The sequence below is a fragment of the Lactuca virosa genome, chromosome 9 (assembly GCF_052849685.1).
Source record: "Lactuca virosa cultivar CGN04683 chromosome 9, Lactuca_virosa_CGN04683_v6, whole genome shotgun sequence".
Classification (NCBI taxonomy): Eukaryota; Viridiplantae; Streptophyta; class Magnoliopsida; order Asterales; family Asteraceae; genus Lactuca; species Lactuca virosa.
This window is the reverse complement of record NC_136434.1, coordinates 230,540,635-230,563,662: the sequence shown is the minus strand read 5'-3', so window position 1 is coordinate 230,563,662 and position 23,028 is coordinate 230,540,635. Positions and strand designations below refer to the sequence as shown.

Genomic DNA, 23,028 nt, shown 5'->3' with positions numbered 1-23,028 from the left:
ATACTCGAACCCTAATTACAAAAACACAACATATGTGATGGAGATGATATTTTCATGAGTTTTTGTTCATATCCTTCAATTTGAAGTGTTAGGTAAAATCAAAACACAAATTTTGTTGATGGATCTTTCTAAGGTTAGTTTGCATATCCTTTATTTCAAATGTTTTATATAGATACAGTTCATATTCATTGTCTTCCCATCTTACTCTCATATTCCCCAAAATTTGTACTAATATCTCCTACAAGTTACCCTTCTTCTTCAAACGTACTCAACCCCCTCCCATCGACACATTCTTAAAAAAATGCCTTTCTTCAGTTTATTACAGAGAGTCGTGTTAAAACGAAATTACTGGGTCGCCTCTGTAGTCTGCATCTCTATAACAATCTTTTGGTTCAACTATGTTGCAAAATCTTATGAATTTCTTTTGATTTGTTTTCATTGTGATAGATTGAAGAAATCACTTGTGGTTATAGACAAGTTTCAGTTTTCATTACACAGATTATGAGGTTTAACATTTTCTGCATGTGAAATTTCACAGAGAATATTTTGAAGAAGTTGACATAACTTGGGAGAAATTTGAGCAAACTTTATGGTCACATATTTCTAAATTTTTCTAACTTGCTAAGAAAGCCCACAAACACTTGTACGTGCTTTGAGGTAGGTTTATTTTATATCAATCAACAATTCAACATCTTTAAAAAGTTATAATCTTTGTATTATTTTCTTTCATATTAACTTTTTATACACTTTTAGGGTTGTTGAAATGCAAGAGATTCTTGATGAAAAAGTTGTTGAAGAAGCAGCTGAGGCTGAAGGAGGTGGTGCAATGGGGCAAGCATGTACAATAATTAACTTTTACACATTTCTAACCTAATATTCAAATAGGGTTATAATTTAATCACAAAATACTCTTTCATTTGGGATTATGCAGAAAATCTATTGATACATTAACATCTTCTAGAAACCTTGCAAAGAAAAAGGAAAAACAAGGGAAATGTTAAAAGGATAAGTTTTATGTGCATATCACAAAAAGATGTTGAAACAAGATTCAGTAAACTTTTATCAGAAGTACATGATCAAATATTCTCTTCATTTTATAAAATTACAGTATTGCTAATTGTTGATTTCAATAGTATTCTTTTTAAAACAACTTGTCTTTGAAAACCTGAAAGGTGCCATATAGGAGGCAAAAAAGGTATGTACATGATTTTTATATTATTTTAGTTAAAAATATGATTACAATTTACAATTTACAACCTTTATTTGTAAAGTACTTTCAGATTGGGGAAGAGCTAGGATATATATATATATATATATATATATATATATATATATATATATATATATATATATGTATATATATATTGTTGAGTATTTTGAGATATTGAAACTGATTTGGCCTTTTTGGTTATTTAGGGAAGCCTTTTTAGGGTTTTATATTTTTGGTAAATATTTTATGTTCCCTATAAATAATCATTAGGTTAGCTTTTGATGTAAGCTTTTTCTGGATTAGGGTTTTCTTTGTAGATTCATATCAATATCAATATACACAAAACCTTTGACAGATTACTTGCATATTATGGTGATTGATTCATGATTGTTCTTCAGATTCCGCATTTGTCATCTCGTCATTATTCCCAACAAGTGGTATCAGAGCGGGTTCTTGTAGATCTCATTGATTATTGCAAGAATCGATTAGATATGGCGAAATTTTTTCGTGAATCTCACCTTGTTCTTCAAGTTTTGTAAGTTTTTTTGAAAAGAAAAAGTAAAATATCACACATTATTGCAAAACCTTGTTCAGATCTGTTATCTTCTACTCATTTTATCATCTGATTTGTTATTGATTCGTGTTTTGGAATTGAAATAGAAGAAGAATTTCATGTTTATTCTCATATTTTTGTTCAGATATGCTTTCTCTCTCTAAAAATCATCTTAAATCCGTTTTCTCTCTCTAGAAATTTTGTCAGATCTATTTTCTCTCTCTTCGAGTTTTATTTCTGGTTGAAGATACGATGAACTCTTCAGTTTCAGAGTTGTTATCTTCGATTAAAGAACTAGGAATGAAAGTTACAGATCCGAAATTCAGACTTTCAAATATAGATTGTTGGTATCTTATATATGGTCCAATAAAACATTCGCAAAGTGTCATTGATTTGTGTAATCTCTTAGTAGATGGAGAGATTGACAAAAATGCATATTTGAAAAATATACAAAAAAACGAATTATAAAACTTTTGGATGAAAATGAGCTTGTGTTGGAACAATTTCGTATTATCAAAAATCATTTGGAACGGGCAAAAGAAGAACAATTGGAGAAAGAAAGAAAAAAAAGATGATGTTCAAAAGGATATTCTTGGTGTTCTTAGTGAAGTTCATAATGTTCTTCATATTTCTGAAGAAAAGGTGACTTCAGATGTTCTTTTTGAAGGAGAGTCAAGTGGTTCAAGTTTTTCAAAAGTGTTACATTCCGAATATGGTATTTCGGAAGACGAATCTCAAAGAAATTTTTCTGAAATCGTGAAAGTAAAGAAGTTTTGTGCTATTGGAACTCAAACTGAACATTTTTTTTGTTCTGATGATGTTTTTGAAGGAATGGTTCCTTACAGAAAGCCAATAATTCAAGATGTTTAGATTTACCAAACTCCAAAAGTTTGTGTACCAAAGGCTTGTGATGTTCAGATTATAAAATGTAATGAACATGTTTAGATCCGAAAATCACATTTGAAGCCTCATAATCTGAAAAGAAAGAAAGAAAGAAAGAAGAAGAAGAAGAAGAAGAAGAAGAAGAAAAAGAAGAAGAAGAAGAGTAAAATGAAGAAGGTTTGGATGCCCAAAGTACAAGTACCTCAAGCTGGTGAAAAAATTCAGAAAGTTGAAGTCAAGCATGTTCAAGAAACTTCAGTTCTCATTTTTCTTCAGATAAAGATGTTAGAAGTTGGAGGAAAGAGAAAAGAGTATTTTGGTTGGTTTAATGAAGTTTTTGGAAAATTTTATTTTCCAACTAAAAAGCGGATATCGTTTTCAGAAGATGATCGCTTTTCGTCAAAGAAGTGGATGTGCAAAAAGTCTTCATCAAACTTGAATCTTAAACGGGTACCAAATGTTTCATAAAAGTTTTGTCTTTAAAAAAAAAAGGGGGGGGGGGGGGGCAAAAGCTGATGAAAATTTAGTAAAAATGGTGAAATTTTGTTGAAGAAATCAATTTTTATTGATTTTTAATGGTTGGTTTTGACAAAAAGCTGAAAAGGTTGAAAAAGTGGCTGAAAATGAACATTTTCTGCAAAAGGGGTGCAATTCTGACATGATGCAGTCAACAGTGCATGCTAGCTGTAAAGTGTACTTTTAACAGGGGCTAGTTTCGGAACTTTGAAGAATTAAAGGGTTGATTTCGGAATTATTGACAAAGATTGGTTACTTTCGGAATTATGGGTATAATCTGTCCGTTCGTTGAAATTCAAGGGATGTTTTCGGTAATTTAATCATTTGATCGTGAATCCTTGCCTGCGAATCGGGATTTCTTGATAAGAATCGGAATTCGTTGATAGTTATTGAAATCGGAACGAAAGTCATGGAAATCGGAATTGCTCAACAGCAATCGGAATTGACACTGAATGAAATTCGTAACTTCAACGACGATCGGAAGTCTCCAATTGAAAACTGAAATCGGTACCTAAATTTAAGGTCAATCGGAATTTTCAAACCGTTCGGAATCGGAAGCAACGTCTTCAGAATTATTGTTCATCTACAGAACACTCGGAACGATTCGGAATCGGAATCGGTGAGCCTTAATCGGAATCTTGTTAATCAGAATTCACTGTAGCGGAAGTTTCGGAATTTCGGAATTGAACAGAACCCAGTTTCGGAAATTGTTAACAACAATCTTTATCGGAAGTTTATGCTAGAAATCTCATTCGGAATTGATCGAACGGAAGAATTCAATCGCAATCTGTTACAAACGAAATGGGAATTGGAATTAATTAATTCAGAAATTGAAGTCCCTCTTAGTGTTCGTAAATTGGTTCTCGACTGCATCATCATCTTAAATCGGGATTACATGAAGCTATGATCGGAAGTCGTAATCAATTTTGACTTTTTAAAGTCAACTGCGTGTTCTTCCGATTATACAAAAGAAGATGATACAATTTCCAAATTCAGTCCCCTGACTTTCATAACTTCACAGTTTCAACCCCAGATTGAAATTTCTTTACAATTTCTTGGATTTTACCATTTTTACCCTCTCTTACCAAAAGATTTTACCATTTTTACCCTCTCCTATTCTATTTTTTTTTGTCTAAAATTTAAAATTAAAAAAATTCAAAATAATTTTTGTTATTTTTCCGGATTTAATTTTTGAAAATTGCGAATATTCAAAAAGGATTTATTTCATCAAATCTGACGGGTTTCGAAGATCTATTTTGGCAAACTCGCTCCTTATGACAGAGCAGGTTATACGCAGACTTACTCTATGAGATAGCTAAGATTGTTGGTGATTTTTTTTAATTTTCTGGATTCTCTCCATGGTCTTTGTTGAAGATTCAAGGGGGAGTTCGTATTTGGACGATGATATTTGTTTCTCTCGCTTTAAAGACCCCGTGTGCTGATAAGTCTCACAATTTAGGGGGAGAAATGCCAAAAGATCGTAAATCGTGATCTTCATCAGTTTCAACATCTGAGGAGAGATTGTTGAGTATTTTGAGATATTGAAACTGATTTGACATTTTTGGTTATTTAGGGAAGCCTTTTTAGGGTTTTATATTTTCGGTGAATATTTTATGTTCCCTATAAATAATCATTAGGTTAGCTTTTGATGTAAGTTTTTTCTGGATTAGGGTTTTCTTTGTACGTTCATATCAATATCAATATACACAAAACCTTTGACAGATTACTTGCATATTATGGTGATTGATTCATGATTGTTTTTTAGATTTCGCATTCGTAATCTCGTCATTATTCCTAACACACACACACACACACACACACACACACATATATATATATATATATATATATATATATATATATATATATATATATGATCATGTGGCTCTTTGTTTTCCTCCAAGGTTTTTATTCAAATTTTGGAATTAAAGTCTTATTTTATTTAAACTTCCACTATGATTTTGCTAGAAACTGTTAGGGTGAAAAGTCATGATTGGATGTGGAGTCTTATGGTTTAGCCTCTTGTATGTGTAAATGGGTTGAGTCTTCCCTATAATTAGGAAGTTAGTGACTCTCATTATGCAATGAACCATTTGGAGAGCATTAGTTTAGAGAGAGAATTTTTACAAGACCCATTTGTACTCTTTCTATCAATACTAATGAGAGCTTAAAAGATTTATTTACTCCATGTGTTCTTGATTAGTATGATGATTCACTAGATCTTTCTTATTCCGCACATGCCATCATAATCAGCACCACTACAATTGGTATCAGAGCGGGTGTTCTTGATTTTATCAAGAATTTATCCTTGATGGCATTCAAGATTTGGTAATCCTTTGTTTTTGATTTTTGAACTTCGTGATTTAGAGAGTTTTTGGATTCTAGAAATCGAATTCATCATTGTTTCTATTCATAATTTGATTTTCTTTACTACAAATGATTTTTACTTTCTCTCTCTAGAACACTAATTCAAAATCACTTTCTCTCTCTAGAAATCTTCAAGTTTTTGTGATCATGGTGCTCTTAGAGTATGATTCTTGGGTTGTGATCATTGAAGATGTGAAATACAAAGTCAACGAATATCAATTCTATGGATTGTTGTTGAAAGGCGGGATGATGTGACAACCTAAACCTTTTTCCGTTAACGTTAGCCCGATTCCGTTAAATAAATTTTAAATTTTTATTAAGTTCCGTCAAATTCCTATGGATTGGAAAATCATTTAAGTTATATAATTGAATTTTATATATGAGTCGAAACCAAAATCGCGCGAAAATCCGAGTTACTTCGAAAATCAACGAAAATCAGCTTGACTGGTGTTCACGGCCGTGAACCTGTTCACAGTTGGTAGACCCCACAACCGACCATACACCCAGCCTTTAAATATGTGCTCCCACCCCTCATTTACACTTTTCTGGCCGAAAACTCCCCCATTCTCTCTCTAACCTCTCAACCGCAAACACCAAAATACCCTATTTTCTTCCGAAAATCATCAAGAATCACCTTTGGGTGTTGTTGTGGAGCATCTAAAACGCGTTTCTCATCGAATCCAGTATTGTTGTTCTTGAGTTCGTGGCCGCAAACCCTTCAAATCTTCAAATCTTCAAATCTTCAAAGGCTGAAATCAGTTCACGGCCATGAACCCTTCAAACCTTCATATTTTCTTCAAGAACACTGATCACGACCATAAACTATTCAAGGGCTGTTCACGGCCGAGAACAGTTCACGGCCGCAAACCTTCCCAAGTCGTGAACTTGCCTGAAAACCCGCTTTTTCCGATTCAATCGAGTCCCGGTAACATTCCTAAACCAAAAGCAAGTGTTTTTCCAACACTATAATTAATGGTTTCCCTAATAAAATGCATATATGTATTTAATTGTTATTAGGATCCCGTTAAGTGTCGCGTACCTCAACCCGAGGGTCTTCATTCCCAGTTTCGTTGTCCGACACTTTCACGCAACTAACAGTGAGTTCATACCCCTATGATTTTACTATTTTAACGATTTTAAGGCGGGGGGGGGGGGGGGGGTGGGGGGAATACAAGCTAAATACAAATAGTTTTTATGAACTCTATACACATAATTTTATAAGGACTAAAATTTATGCAATGGATACAACCAAAAAGGACTTCACATTTTATAAAATATTTAGATATTTTATCCCTTTTGTAACATGCTGAGCATAAGGGAAGTTTTGAACTCACAACTATAATTGCATAGTTTTCAGAACAATACATGAACCGAGTACTTAATACACATGCAAACTATAATAGGTATAGTTTGGGATTTCAATACACAGTTTTATCATTTCAAAATTATACATTAACTATCATATAAACTATGACAGATATAGTTTATGGTATACATTACTACTTTCTGAATACAAGAGTACCATACTAAATAATTATTTAAGTATAATTATTACTACTCTGTAAAGCATATATACGATTTCAAGTAGAGAGAGTGATACTAAACAACACGTAAACTAGTTAATACAGGATTGTGAGACACTACTTCAATTTATACCCTGCGGGGTACTGAACTAAATCCTAACATAGTATAACCAGAGTCTCCTGGAGGAAGAGCGTGAGATTTGTGAATAGATCTATTCGGGACTGACAATCCCACACCTGAACTGCTAGCTACACTTAGGCAGGCATGCCTAAGGTGACAAATGTCATATATCCGACACTTGAAGAACGTCGTAAAGGTCACTAGGTCATATCAAGCATGGTTATGCGAACTCACAATAGTATAAACTAACCATTTGTTTACGGAAATTCATTTCTTCAGTTAGTCTTATTTTCATTAATAGAACTATCATACATTACAACTGGAGAATTCCAAGGAATTTGAATACATGGTTTTGCTTTAAGTAAAAAAGCTACTATACATACTGGTGGTGGCCAGGGTTTTTCATACAGAACACTCTATACAGGATTTTCATATAGAACTCATCATACAATACATCTGGTAGTAACCAAGCATAAAAACTAACATTTTTCATATACTACAACAGGATATAGAAATAAACATTCATCGTTAATTCTATAATTCTTTAGTTTATACATCTGGGTTATGTATGAAGAATATCTGATAGACTGTGGAATGTGTGGTTTCCGCCTCATTTCCTGTTCCTTGTTTGGTTGTGGGCTTAAGGCAAATTCACATAATCAACTGTCTGTTCGATATTAGTTCATACATAATTAGTATGAGCTAAGTAGTCATAGAAGGAACTGGTATTATCACGCTTTCATTAAAGAAAATATTGGATTTTCTTGCAAACATACATACATTTTCACAGATTTATCAATAGGTTTTCATTACAAAAACATGCTTATGAACTCACCAGCTTAATGCTGATACTCTTTTCAAAACCGCTTGTATTCTCAGGAAATCAGTAGACAGGTACTCCCACAGCTTTTGAGAAGACGGAGCGTATAGAGTCACGTATTTTATATTTTTGCTATACTTTTGATGTATATAAATATGAATCAAATAGATGTAAATACCTTTTATATATTCAATGTAATGGCTGTGTTTACTTTGATTGCTATGATACAATTGTTGTGATACTATACATGACTACTACCACCCCTGAACGTTTCCGCCGTTTCGGTTTGGGGGTGTGACAGATTGGTATCAGAGCTATTATTTATAGTGAACTAAGTATACCGAACCTTACATGGTATACAACTATAAACACTAACGGGGCCGAAGTGCTCTAAAACTAAAAGTATACTTTAAAATGTAAGTATTTTACAAGAAGTATACAAGTATACATACGTATAAGAAGCTATAACATAGTAAGAATTACATAAAAGTATTTAGGACGAGTTGGGCACTACGGTTAAACCTGGATAGTTATGTAGTCATATGTGGGGCCAATATAACTTGATCAACTATATTTGTCTGAGATATGACCAACATGTGTTTGGGAGTGACTGTGGTGTTGCGACAAGTCTAAAACTCACCAAATCCTATACTAAAGAAGCACATAGTTAAAATACTACAGGAGTATTTTATAACACTGCACATAATTATTACAAGTAGTACTAATCCTAAAAAATGAAAGACCTACAATTCCTTGTTTATGTTAGTAAACCTTTATTGTAGATCTCTGTTATCGTTGTAGGATTAAGATATATCTTGCTCGAAAATATCCGATTCATGATCAGTAGAAGGCTTATCGTCATTTTTCCCTTGTCTCTTTTAGAGAAAGATGCCTCCCAGGAAGAGACCCAACAGATGGAGCAACAACCCTCCGACAGATCCTCCGTCACCACCTCCTCAGTTCGATCTTGCTATGTTCCAAGCAGCAGTTACGGCCGCTGTGGCTGCCGTAATGTCGCAGATCAATTCTGGCGACTCTAGCGGATCAGGAAGTGGTACCCATCCCCATAACCTTGATGGTGGTCAGGGACACCAGAAGGAGTGCTCCTACAAAGATTTTATGAATGCAAAACCTAAATCCTTTGACGGTAATGGAGGTGTCATTGCCTTTACTCGTTGGTTCGAGAAGATCGAATCAATTTTTGAGATCTGTGCATGCTCCGAGGCAAATAAGGTGAAGTTTGCCGCCTGCACCTTCACAGATAGAGCACTGACTTGGTGGAATAGCCAAGTCAAATCCCTAACTCTGCCGGTAGCCAATTCTATGAGTTGGGAAAGTCTGAAGGAACTAATGCTCGCTGAGTACTGCCCAAGGGGCGAGATGCAAAAGTTGGAGCACGAGCTCTGGAACCTGAAGATGAAGGGTTCCGACATTGCTGTGTACACTGCTAGGTTCAGCGACCTGGCTCTTCTGTGCCCCGGGATGGTCACCCCGAAAAGCAAGAAAATTGAGAGGTACATATGGGGATTGACACCCCCAACTCAAGGGAACGTATTGGCTTCTAAACCTCTCACATTTGACAGCACCAAGTGTCTAGCGCAAACTCTTATAGATCACGGGGTTGATCATGAAACAGTGGCAGCTGTTCCCGAACCACCAAAGGCGAGTGGTGGGAAGAAAAAGTTTTGGAACAAGCGTAAGGGCCAGTCTTCGCAGAACCCCTCCAAGAAACAACAAACAATGGTAGTCCACGCTGCTACTACTCCTGCTGCTGTTCCAACTGCCCAAGCACCTGCCACTAGATATGTTGGTACTCTTCCAAGGTGCGACAAGTGCAACTTTCATCATCACGGACCCTGCCGTGATTTTCAATGCAATAGCTCTGGCAAGAAGGGACACACAACTCGTTTTTGCAAGACTCCAGCACAACTAGCCAATCAAGGTCCCGGAGCGGGAGTAGGCCAAGCCTGCTATGGTTGTGGAGAGACCGGGCACTTCAAGAGAAATTGCCCCAAGGCAACAACTGCTGGAAACACAGGGAGAGTGCTAGCGATGGGTCAGGAGGAGGCAGTTGCTGATCCCACCGTAGTTATGGGTACGTTCCTCCTCGACAACTCTTATGCATGTATTCTTTTCGATAGTGGTGCGGAGAGAAGTTTTGTTAGTCATACATTTAAACATCTACTCAAGCATAAATCCTAACCTTTAACCGAAACATTTACCGTCAAGATGGCTAACGGAAAGAAAGAGAGCACTAACAACGTATTCATAGGCTGTACCCTTACCCTAAACGACCATTCTTTTCTAATCAACCTTATGCCAGTTTCCATAAAGAGCTTCGATGTCATCATTGGCATGGATTGGTTGAGCCCCAATCATGCTGATATCCTTTGTTATGAAAAAGCAATTCGCCTCAATCTGCCATCTGGTGAAGCCCTCATTATCTATGGTGATAAACTCAGTTTAAACCTTCGTATCATTTCATGCATCAAAGCCCATAAATATCTACAAAAAGAGTGTCATGCATTTCTAGCCCATGTCATTAACGCGAAACAGGAAGTTAAAGACCTCGAGAGCATCCCCAAAGTCTGCAACTTTCCTGATGTCTTCCCCGAAGATCTTCCCGGAATCCCTCCTGAGCACCAAGTCGAGTTCCGAATCGACTTAATCCCCGGAGCTACCCTCGTAGCTAAATCCCCTTACCGTCTAGCGTCGGCAAAAATGCAAGAGTTATCCAGCCAGCTCAATGAACTACTCAACAAGGGATTCATCAGACCAAGTTCCTCACCTTGGGGATCCCCGGTCTTATTTGTGAAAAGAAAGATGGGTCCTTTCGGATGTGCATAGATTACTGCGAAATAAACAAGCTCACCATCAAGAATCGCTATCCTCTTCCCCGAATCGACGACCTTTTAGATCACCTGCAAGGAGCTAGTTACTTCTCAAAGATAGACCTGAGATCAGGGTACCATTAGTTGCGAGTCCATGAAAGTGATGTTCCTAAGACAACATTTCGAACTTGCTATGGTCACTACGAGTTTGTAGTAATGCCCTTTGGTCTAACCAACGCACCCATAATATTCATGGATCTGATGAATCGGGTGTGCCGCCCCTTCCTAGACAAGTTTGTGATAGTATTCATTGATGATATACTTGTCTACTCTCGGAGTGAGAAAGATCACAGACAGCACTTGAGGCTAGTTCTAGAAACTCTAAGGGTGGAGAAACTATATGCAAAATTCTCAAATTGCGAATTCTGGATCAGAAAAGTAACTTTGCTCGGTCACGTGGTTAGCGAAGAAGGCATACACGTGGACCCTTCCAAAATCAAAGCAATCGAGAATTGGTCAGCACCGAAGACACCCACAGAAATCCGTCAATTCTTGGGTCTTGTCGGCTACTATTGCAGATTTATCCAGAATTTCTCCAGGATTGCTAAGCCTCTAACCGCCCTGACTCAGAAAGGTGTAACCTTTAGTTTGGGAGAAAGTCAAGACACTGCGTTCCAAACATTGAAGCAGGCCCTATGCAGCGCACCTATCTTGTCTCTTCCAGAAGGGACGGAGGACTTCGTTGTCTACTGCGATGCATCCAATCAGGGGCTAGGTTGTGTGCTCATGCAGTGAGGAAAAGTCATTGCTTATGCCTCGAGACAGCTGAAAGCACACGAAGTCAATTATACAACTCACGATATGGAGTTGGGAGCAGTGGTCTTCGTACTGAAGATTTGGAGACATTATCTCTACGGAACAAAGTGTACTGTCTTCACCGACCATAAGAGCCTACAACACATTTTCGATCAGAAAGAGTTGAACATGAGACAACGGCGGTGGGTAGAGCTACTCAATGATTATGAGTGCGAAATACGCTATCATCCAGGCAAGGCTAATGTGGTAGCAGACGCCCTAAGCCGGAAAGAGTACTCAGGTCGTAGAGTGAAGGCACTTACAGTGACCATCCATTCCCATCTTTCCACACAAATCAGAGAGGCTCAGCTGGAAGTCTTAAAACCAGAGAATGTGTTGGATGAAGCCTTGAGAGGAATGGAAAAGAACTTAGAGATCAAAGGAGACGGAGTTTATTATTTCATGAACCAGATCTGGACCCCAAAGTTCGGCCGTTACAGAGATGTTGTCATGAGCGAAGCTCATAGGAATCGATACTCCGTTCACCCAGGTTCGGATAAGATGTATCTGGATCTCAAAAAGCTCTATTGGTGGCCAAATATGAAAGCATAAATCGCTACCTTCATGGGCAAGTGCCTGACTTGCGCCAAGGTGAAGGTGGAATATCAAAAGCCCTCAGGTTTACTTCAACAGCCAGAAATACCTGAGTGGAAGTGAGAAAGGATTGCGATAGATTTCATCACTAAGTTGCCCAAGTCTCTGAGTGGGTACGATACCATCTGGGTAATTGTCAATCGATTGACTAAATCCGCCCACTTCCTGCCAATCAAAGACACATTCAACATGGAGAGACTAACACGAATCTACATCCAAGAGATAGTTCGTCTGCATGGTGTGCCTGTGTCCATTATCTCCGATCGGGATAGCAGATTCACCTCGAGATTTTGGCAGTCACTGCAGAAGGCTCTTGGAACTAAGCTGGTTATGAGCACAACTTACCATCCACAGACAGACGAGCAGAGTGAGAGGACCATTCAGACACTGGAAAACTTGTTGAGGGCATGTGTTATAGACTTTGGCAAGTCGTGGGACACCCATTTGCCCTTGGTCAAGTTCTCTTACAACAACAACTATCATACTAGTATCAAAGTTCTCTTACAACAACAACTATCATATTTTAAAATTTTGATTTATATTTTATATAAGATTAAAAATTTGGGGAAATTAAAAAGTACTTATAATAACTCACTCGTCCGAACAAGTCACAACATTCATAAGAGAACTAAAGATCCGTTCAAGTGAGCTATGATGGCTTAGTATGTACATCAGGGTTGTGCATAGCTAAGATTTTGCAGACTAAGAGTGAGTGATTCCGCCTTAATTCCTGTTCCTTGTTTGGTTGTGGATTTAGGGCAGAGTCACTCAGTCGACCATCTTATTCATCTTAATTATACATAACTTGTATATGCCAAGCGATCATAGAGGTACTGAGGAGGATCATAATATAAAGTATCGACACTAGTTATCAAAGCATTTTCAATGTTAGTACTCGCTTATCGCGGTACGAATTGTGGCAGTGTTAATATCAAGGAGAAAAACTGAAAGCACTAGAAAGTCTTCACAGAATACATTGTCGAGCACACTCGAAATACACCATCTTATAACAAACGTTTCATTCAAATCGGCCTAACATTTGTTTCTATAAAGAGTCCGCCGCCATCATACATCATGGATTGGCCTGGTCCTCACCATACCAAGTTCATGTGTTTCGAAATTCCATCGCCTTAACCGAGCGATTAACGAAACCCTCGTCATTCGTAACGACAACCCGACCCATACCTCAGAAATTGTCTCTTGTCTTCTAAACCCCGAAGTACTCATGCGAGGAGTACCTTGCCCTCTGAAACCTTGCCACTGTATACTCAACAGACCTTCCTGAACTACCGCTCGTCCAGCAGATCAAGTTTAAGCACAGAGGCTAAGGACGAATACAGCCCACCTATCACTATTAAGTGTATACGCGAGGGTGGTATATAATTATGATTATGCGGATTTAGTATGTGTGTTTTCGCGCTATCTCTTGTTCCTTGTTTGGTTGTGGACCTGGGGCAGAGTCACACATCCGACCGTCTTAATAATCTTAATTATATACGACTTGTATACACGAGGTGATGATAGATGGACCAGGTATGAATCTTATCATGAACGTCAGGGCAAAGTTACCCAGGTCTACGAGTGGATATTCTACCAACCAGAGGAGTACGACCCCAAGAGTACTGCTAAGAAAGCTAATTTCGGGACGAAATTCTCTCTAACGGGGGGATGATGTGACAACCCGAAAATTTTATCCTTATAAAAGTCAACTTTGGTCGACAAAAATGAAACTTATTCAATTAAAGGTCAAACTCACTTCATTAATTATCTTAATATAGTTAGAGTAATGATCTATAAGTGTTTGAAGCTTTGTATCTAGTGTGTTTGGAGAGAAAAGCCTAAGGAATCAAGAACCTTGGCATGGCCGCAAACAACTTCGGACCGTGAACCCTCGGTTCACGACCGTGAACGAGGCTTCGGCTGTGAACGAGGCTTCGGCCGTGAACCTCGGATTGTGAACACCTCTTAGGCCATGAATTAGTCCCTATTTATAAGAGATGGATGATTTTCTTTCATTTCTTTCTTCCTTGGCCGTGATCCTCTCAAATCTCTCTCAAGTATCATCCACAAGAACTTCGCTTTTCACTCTTTTTCAGTCCTTTTCGTTACCATCTTCTTGGAATACATCAAAGAGCCTTCAAACACTCACCAAACAACAAGATCTTCAAGTGTTCTTCACCATTTTTAGGCCGTGAACCCTCCTTAGGCCATGAACCATCCTTCATTTGGGCCGTGAACCTCAAGTGGGCCGTGAACCACTCATCATTTGGGCTGTGAACACCCGATTGGGTCGTGAACACCTCAAGCCCAGCCGTGAACACCCTTTCAGCCTCCTAACTTGCTTCTAGCACTCTTTTGGTGAGTTATTCTTGCATCCTAGGTTGTTTCTGAATCACCTTTGTAGTTAGATTCACTAATTACATGCTTATATGTATCAATATATGTCATTCATGACTTGTTTGTGCCTCGGGACTTCATTCGTGGAGCTTATCTTCCTTATTCGAATCATCAATTGAATCACCCACACAAGGTGAGTTCATACCTGTATAATCTATCTTTTAAATGTTTTTAAATGGTTTTAAGGGGGGAATACATGTTGAACACAATAGTATTGTGTTAATATTTTACCGGTGATAACCATCACAGTAAAGGGAAATTCTTATGTTTAAAAGATGTTAGATTGTTGTTTATAAAACTTCGTTTTTAAAGTACATGCTTAACAAATTGGTTTTAAGGTAGTTAGTACTTCAGTAGTTGTTTTATACAACACTACTATATATTTTTGTTTTCCCATTACATTCATATAGTGATATTCTCACATCGAACAATGTAATCTATTTCCTAGTAACTTGAGCATTCAGTTAAAAGGGGGCCTATAATGCTAACCTTATGATTCCTTAGTTTATACATTAGGGTTATGTATTAATCAGATCCGACAGGCAGTAGGATGTGTGCTTTTCGCTTCATTTCCTGTTCCTTGTTTGGTTGTGGGCTTAGAGCAGATTCACACATTCTACTATCTATTCGATCTTAGTTAAATATATAACCCGTATACACCAAGTAATCATAGGGAGTAACAAGTATGGGTCGGGTCATAGCATACAAATTCAATATACCACTTTCTAGTACCAAAAACATACTTTTCGGATAGATCATGAAGTAAGTGAAACTAGAAACTTATCTATAAAGGTTTGATTCGCATTATTAAACCAATATAACTTAAAGGACCTTTAGTGGTTAATTCTATAATACCTTAGTTTATACATCAGGGTTATATATAATTGATATCCGATAGGCAGTTGAATGTGTGTTTTCCGCCTTACTTCCTGTTCCTTGTTTGGTTGTGGACTTAGAGCAGATTCATACAGTTAACTTTACGTTCGATATTAGATTATATATAGCCAGTATAAACTAAGTGATTATAGAAGGAACTATTATGGTTACCATTTTACTAAATAAAATATATGGTTTTCTTAAGGAATGTTTTCTTCAAATATAAAAGAACTATTATAGTTAACTCCGTAAGTACCAAATGAATACGCCAGGGTTGTATACAATGAAGAATGGGATGTGTGACTTCCGCCTCATTTCCTGTCCCTTGTTTGGTTGTGGGCTTAGGGCAGATTCACAGAATCGATTGTCTGTTTACTCTAATTTGTATATAACTTGTATCTATTTAGTACTCATAGAAGGAATTGTAGAGTCATTTTTACTTATCATTCATCACATCATAAAATATAGGATTTTCTGGAGGAACATGCGAACTTTCCTAAAAGAACTTATAGTATACTTTTCATAACTAAAATACTTATGAACTCACCAGCTTAAATGCTGATCTACTCTTTCAAAATAACTTGTATTCTCAGGAAACTAGTAGACAGGTACACGCACTGGGATTCAGAAGATGGAGCTTAGTAGCTTCATGTATTGTTTTGTTATTTACTTTTGGAGTCAATCTTTTGTGAATCACATACTTTGTAAACACTTTAATATTAATGGAATGGTTCTTTGGTACTTTGATTACTATGATGCATGTGTTGTGATACTCAGCATGACGTCCTCCGCCCCTGAACATTTCCGCCGTTCCGGTTTGGGGGTGTGACAGATTGGTATCAGGGCATTGTTTATAGTGAACTAAGTATATCGACCTATATAAGATATACAACTATAAATGCAATGGGGCCGAAGTGCTCTGACTAAAATTATATTTTAAAATATAACAATATTTTATAAAAGTATACATACCTGCTTATACATATATACATAGTAGAACAATTATCACAAGAAGAACAGAATAGAAGTATTTAAAAGTTGGACACTGCGATCAAACCTGGACATTTATGTAATCATATTTGGGATCAATATAGCCTGATCAACTATATTTATTTGAGATATGACCAACATGTGTTTGGGAGTGATGTGGTGTTGCAACAGTCTTAAAACTTACCTAACTCTATATGCAAGGGATTTCTAGATCAGAACATAAAGTTAAAATACTATAGGAGTATTTTATGATACTATAAGATAACAATAAGTTTAAAACTTACCAAGTTCATTACATTAAAATACTATAGGAGTATTTTAGGCACTATAAATAACTTATGTGATAATTTAAAAGACCCTTCTGGTAGGTCTATAATTCTGCAGTGTATACTCCCAAGGTTTTATGTAATTGAGAGTTTATAGACTTAGAATTTGTGATCTATGCTCTACTTCCTGTTCCTTGTTTGGTTGTGGTTTTATAGTAGGACCACTTATTTGAAGGTCTATTTAATCTTAAATTATATACAACTTGTATACACTGCGCAATTATAAGAGGATCCAGTAAGGATCACCCCATAATGTTTCACTTAATCTCATAGATTCTTTAGACACTTCCATTCTCACACGACAAACCCAGATAGATGTAACCACTCCATCATAACAGTCAGCAGAGGAGTCATGGAGGAACAAGAAGAGGTTCATGAGGAATTTTCCAAGGAGGGATCAACCAAAGAAACCAAACGTCCTATACGTCACACTAATAAATAATAACCTAAAATGACTTAGTGAGCTAGTGAATACACCACTCACACTATGTGTTAGGATTATTTCTTTTTCGTGCAGCCAGTAACATATATTCAATTCACAAAAATTCAATCAAGGATAGCCACTTCTGATTCATATAGTTTATTTTACATAGACTCCCATTATGAATTGTTTTTCAGAATCCTATGAAAGTCAGAACCAGATACACTCAGAACTAGGATAACTTAGTCATTCAGCATTTGGCTCATAACCACTGTTATAGACTGATTTCCGTTTCATCTTGTATTCATTATAGCAAAAGATGCCTCGCGGTAGACCTGTAAGGCGCGTAGTCAATACCACAACAGAGAATCCACCACCACAACACGACCCTGTTGCTCTCCAAGCAACGATAACAACCGCAGTGACAGCTGCTATGAATCAAATCCGCACAAATGGTACCAATGGAGTTGGTAGCGGTACCCACCTAACTAACCCCAGAGTTATCCACGGACACCCACGGGAGTGTTCGTACAAGGACTTCATGAACTGAAAACCCAAATCCTTTAATGGAAATGGGGGAGTCATTGCTTTAATGCGATGGTTCGAGAAAACAGATTTGGTTTTTGAAATCTGTCTGTGCCCAGAAGGGAGCAAAGTGAAGTTTGTTGCCTGCACTTTCTCCGACAGCACCCTAACATGGTGGAATAGCCATGTTAAGTCACTGACCCTATCAATGGCTAACTCGATGGGTTGGGAGAACCTGAAAGAGATTATGTTGGAAGAATATTGCCTAAGAGGTGAAGTTCAAAAGCTGGAGCAAGGCTATGGGAGCATACCATGGTCGGCTCAGACATAGTGGCCTACACTGAAAGGTTTAGCGACCTAGCAGCACCATGCCCCAGGATGGTTACCCCGGAGAGTAAGAAGATAGAAAAGTACATCTGGGGCTTATCCACCCCGATTCAGGGGGATGTACTGTCTTCTAATCCAACTACCTTCAATAGCGCCAAACGCTTAGCCCAACGACTCATTGACCATGGAGTCCGACATGGCGTGGTAGCCCCAGTTCCCAAGCCAACAAAGGGAGAGAACTATAAACGGAAGTCGGGGAAAAAGAGGAAAGAATAACCAGCACAGGAACCCCCGTAGGATATCAAGTAGTTGCTGTACACGCCGCCACAACACCTGCCACTCCAGGAACTGTCAGTCGATATGCTGGAACTCTCCCGAAGTGTGGTAAGTGTAACTACCACTACACTGGAGTATGCCGGGAAATGCAGTGCATGAATTGCAGCAGGAAGGGGCACACTGCCCGTTTCTGTAGGGCGCTGGCACAACCGATCTCCTAAATCCCCGGAGTTGAAGTAAACCAGGGCTGCTATGGCTGTGGTGAGACAGGACACTACAAAAGGGACTGCCCGATAACGAAGAACTCTGGCGCGGATGGACGAGTTCTGATGATCACCGCAGGAGAGACTGCTCCGGAACCACCAGCGAACAGCGGTATGTCTTCTAAATAAAAATTTCTTTAAACTTTTGATTTATATTTTATATAAGATTAAAAATTTGGGGAAATTAAAAAGTACTTATAATAACTCACTCTTCCGAACAAGTCACAACATTCATAAGAGAACTAAAGATCCGTTCAGGTGAGCTATGATGGCTTAGTATGTACATCAGGGTTGTGCATAGCTAAGATTTTGCAGACTAAGAGTGAGTGATTCCGCCTTAATTTCTGTTCCTTGTTTGGTTGTGGATTTAGGGCACAGTCACTCAGTCGACCGTTTTATTCATCTTAATTATACATAACTTGTATATTCCAAGCGATCATAGAGGTACCGAGGAGGATCATAATATAAAGTATCGACACTAGTTATCAAAGCATTTTCACTGTTAGTACTCGCTTATCGCGGTACGATTTGTGGCAGTGTTAATATCAAGGAGAAAACTGAAAGCACTAGAAAGTCTTCACATAATACATTGCCAAGCATACTCGAAATACACCATCGTATAACAAACGTTTCTTTCAAATCGGCCTAATATTTGTTTCTATAAAGAGTCCGTCGCCATCATACGTCATGGATTGGCCTGGTCCTCACCATACCAAGTTCATGTGTTTCGAAATTCCATCGCCTTTACCGACCGATTAACGAAACCTTCGTCATTCGTAATGACAACCCGACCCAAACCTCATAAATTGTCTCTTGTCTTCTAAACCCCGAAGTACTCATGCGAGGAGTACCTTGCCCTCTGAAACCTTGCCTCCGTATACTCAACAGACCTTCCTGAACTACCGCTCGTCCAGCAGATCAAGTTCAAGGACAGAGGCTAAGGACGAATACAGCCCACCTATCACTATTAAGTGTATACGCGAGGGTGGTATATAATTATGATTATGCGGATTTAGTATGTGTGTTTCCGCGCTATCTCTTGTTCCTTGTTTGGTTGTGGACCTGGGGCAGATTCGCACATCCGACCGTCTTACTAATCTGAATTATATACGACTTGTATACACGAGGTGATGATAGATGGACCAGGTATGAATCTTATCACGAACATCAGGGCAAAGTTACCCAGGTATACGAGTGGATATTCTACCAACCAGAGGAGTACGACCCCAAGAGTACTGCTAAGAAAGCTAATTTCGGGACAAAATTCTCTCTAACGGGGGGATGATGTGACAACCCGGAAATTTTATCCTTATAAAAGTCAACATTGGTCAACAAAAATGAAACTTATTCAATAAAAGGTTAAACTCACTTCATTAATTATCTTAATATAGTCAGAGTAATGATCTATAAGTGTTTGAAGCCTTGTATCTAGTGTGTTTGGAGAGAAAAGCCTAAGGAATCAATAACCTTCGCATGGCCGCAAACAAATTCGGACCTTGAACCATCGGTTCACGGCCGTGAACGAGGCTTCGGCTGTGAACGAGGCTTCGACCATGAACTTCGGACCATGAACACCTCTTAGGCCGTGAATTAGTCCCTATTTATAAGAGATGGCTGATTTTCTTTCATTTCTTTCTTCCTTGGCCGTGATCCTCTCAAATCTCTCTCAAGTATCATCCATAAGAACTTCACCTTTCACTCTTTTTCATCCCTTTTCGTTACCATCTTCTTGGAATACATCAAAGAGCCTTCAAACACTCACCAAACAACAAGATCTTCAAGTGTTCTTCACCATTTTGGGCCGTGAACCCTCCTAAGGCCGTGAACCATCCTTCATTTGGGTCGTGAACCTCAAGTGGGCCGTGAACCACCCATCATTTGGGCCGTGAACACCCCCTTGGGCCGTGAACACCTCAAGCCCAGCCGTGAACACCCTTTTAGCCTCCTAACTTGCTTCTAGCATTCTTTTGGCGAGTTATTCTTGCATCCTAGGTTGTTTCCGAATCAACTTTGTAGTTAGATTCACTAATTACATTGCTATATGTATCAATATATGTCATTCAGGACTCGTTTGTGCCTCGGGACTTCATTCGTGGAGCTTATCTTCCTTATTCGAATCATCAATTGAATCACCCACATAAGGTGAGTTCATACCCGTATAATCTATCTTTTAAATGTTTTTAAATGCTTTTAAGGGGGGAATACATGTTGAACACAATAGTATTGTGTTAATATTTTACCGGTGATAACCATCACAGTAAAGGGAAATTCTTATGTTTAAAAGATGTTATATTGTTGTTTATAAAACTCAGTTTTTAAAGTACATGCTTAACTCAGTAGATAATTGAGTCTTTTCTACAAATCGGGAACAGTTCAAACAAACATACTAGTAAACTATAATAGGTATAGTTTAGGAAGGAACATACATACTATAACTAGAACAGGAAGGAACTTATATACTATAACAATAACAAAATAAGAATAATATGAGCCACTACTTCATGGCATAGCAATATACTTGTGTGTCACGTTTTGTAACCAGAGTCTCCTGGAGGGAGAGCATGAGTTTGTGTATAGATCTATACAAGATTGGCCATCCTACACCTTGCTGCTAGCTACAGTGGGACCTGCAGGTCTACGGGTGACAAATGTCATACCATTTTCGACATCTTTAGATCGTCGTGTTTTATACTAGTCAATCAAGCATGGTTATAACCTCATCACATTTTACCTTAATTTAACAAATTGGTTTTAAGGTAGTTAGTACTTCAGTAATTGTTTTATACAACACTACTGTATATTTTTGTTTTCCCATTACATTCATATAGTGATATTCTCACATCGAACAATGTAATCTATTTCCTAGTAACTTGAGCATTCAGTTAAAAGGGGGCCTATAATGCTAACCTTATGATTCCTTAGTTTATACATTAGGGTTATGTATTAATCAGATCCGACAGGCAGTAGGATGTGTGCTTTCCGCTTCATTTCCTGTTCCTTGTTTGGTTGTGGGCTTAGAGCAGATTCACACATTCTACTATCTATTCGATCTTAGTTAAATATATAACCCGTATATACCAAGTAATCATATGGAGTAACAAGTATGGGTCGGGTCATAGCATACAAATTCAATATACCACTGTCTAGTACCAAAAACATACTTTTTGGATAGATCATTAAGTAAGTGAAACTAGAAACTAATCTATAAAAGGTTTGATTCGCATTATTAAACCAGTATAACTTAAAGGACCTTTAGTGGTTAATTCTATAATACCTTAGTTTATACATCAGGGTTATATATAATTGATATCCGATAGGCAGTTGAATGTGTGTTTTCCGCCTTACTTCCTGTTCCTTGTTTGGTTGTGGACTTAGAGCAGATTCATACAGTTAACTGTCCGTTCGATATTAGATTATATATAGCCAATATAAACTAAGTGATTATAGAAGGAACTATTATGGTTTCCATTTTACTAAGAAAATATATGATTTTCTTAAGGAATGTTTTCTTCAAATATAAAAGAACTATTACAGTTAACTCCATAAGTACCAAATGAATACGCCAGGGTTGTATACAATGAAGATATAACAAACAATGAGATGTGTGACTTCCACCTCATTTCTTGTTCCTTGTTTGGTTGTGGGCTTAGGGCAGATTCACACAATCGATTGTCTATTTACTCTAATTTGTATATAACTTGTATCCATTTAGTACTCATAGAAGGAATTGTAGAGTCATTTTTACTTATCATTCATCACATCATAAAATATAGGATTTTCTGTAGGAACATGCAAACTTTTCTAAAAGAACTTATAGTATACTTTTTATAACTAAAATACTTATGAACTCACCAGCTTAAATGCTGATCTACTCTTTCAAAATAATTGTATTTTTAGGAAACTAGTAGACAAGTACGCACACTGGGATTCAGAAGATGGAGCTTAGTAGCTTCATGTCTTGTTTTGTTATTTACTTTTGGAGTCAATATTTTGTGAATCGCATACTTTGTAAACACTTTAATATTAATGGAATGGTTGTTTGTTACTTTGATTACTATGATGCATGTGTTGTGATACTAAGCATGACGTCCTCCGCCCCTGAACGTTTCCGCCGTTCCGGTTTGTGGGTGTGACAACTTGGGAGCGCGAAGATTAGATGAAACAGAAGTACCCGCATCTTTTTCCGAGTCCATGATTTGTATTCTATGTTAGAATTTCGGGACGAAATTCCCTCTATCGGGGGGATGATGTGACAACCCGAACTTTTTTCCGTTAACGTTAGCCCGATTCCGTTAAATAAATTTTAAATTTTTATTAAGTTCCATCAAATTCCTATGGATTGGAAAATCATTTAA

The 23,028-nt window shown here is 37.6% G+C and overlaps 1 pseudogene; it reads left to right on the top strand.

Annotated features, from left to right (window-relative positions):
* The first annotated feature begins 301 nt into the window (after nt 1-301).
* Nucleotides 302-23,028, top strand: part of LOC145140387 (exocyst complex component SEC6-like) — a 40,798-nt pseudogene continuing 18,071 nt past the window's right edge.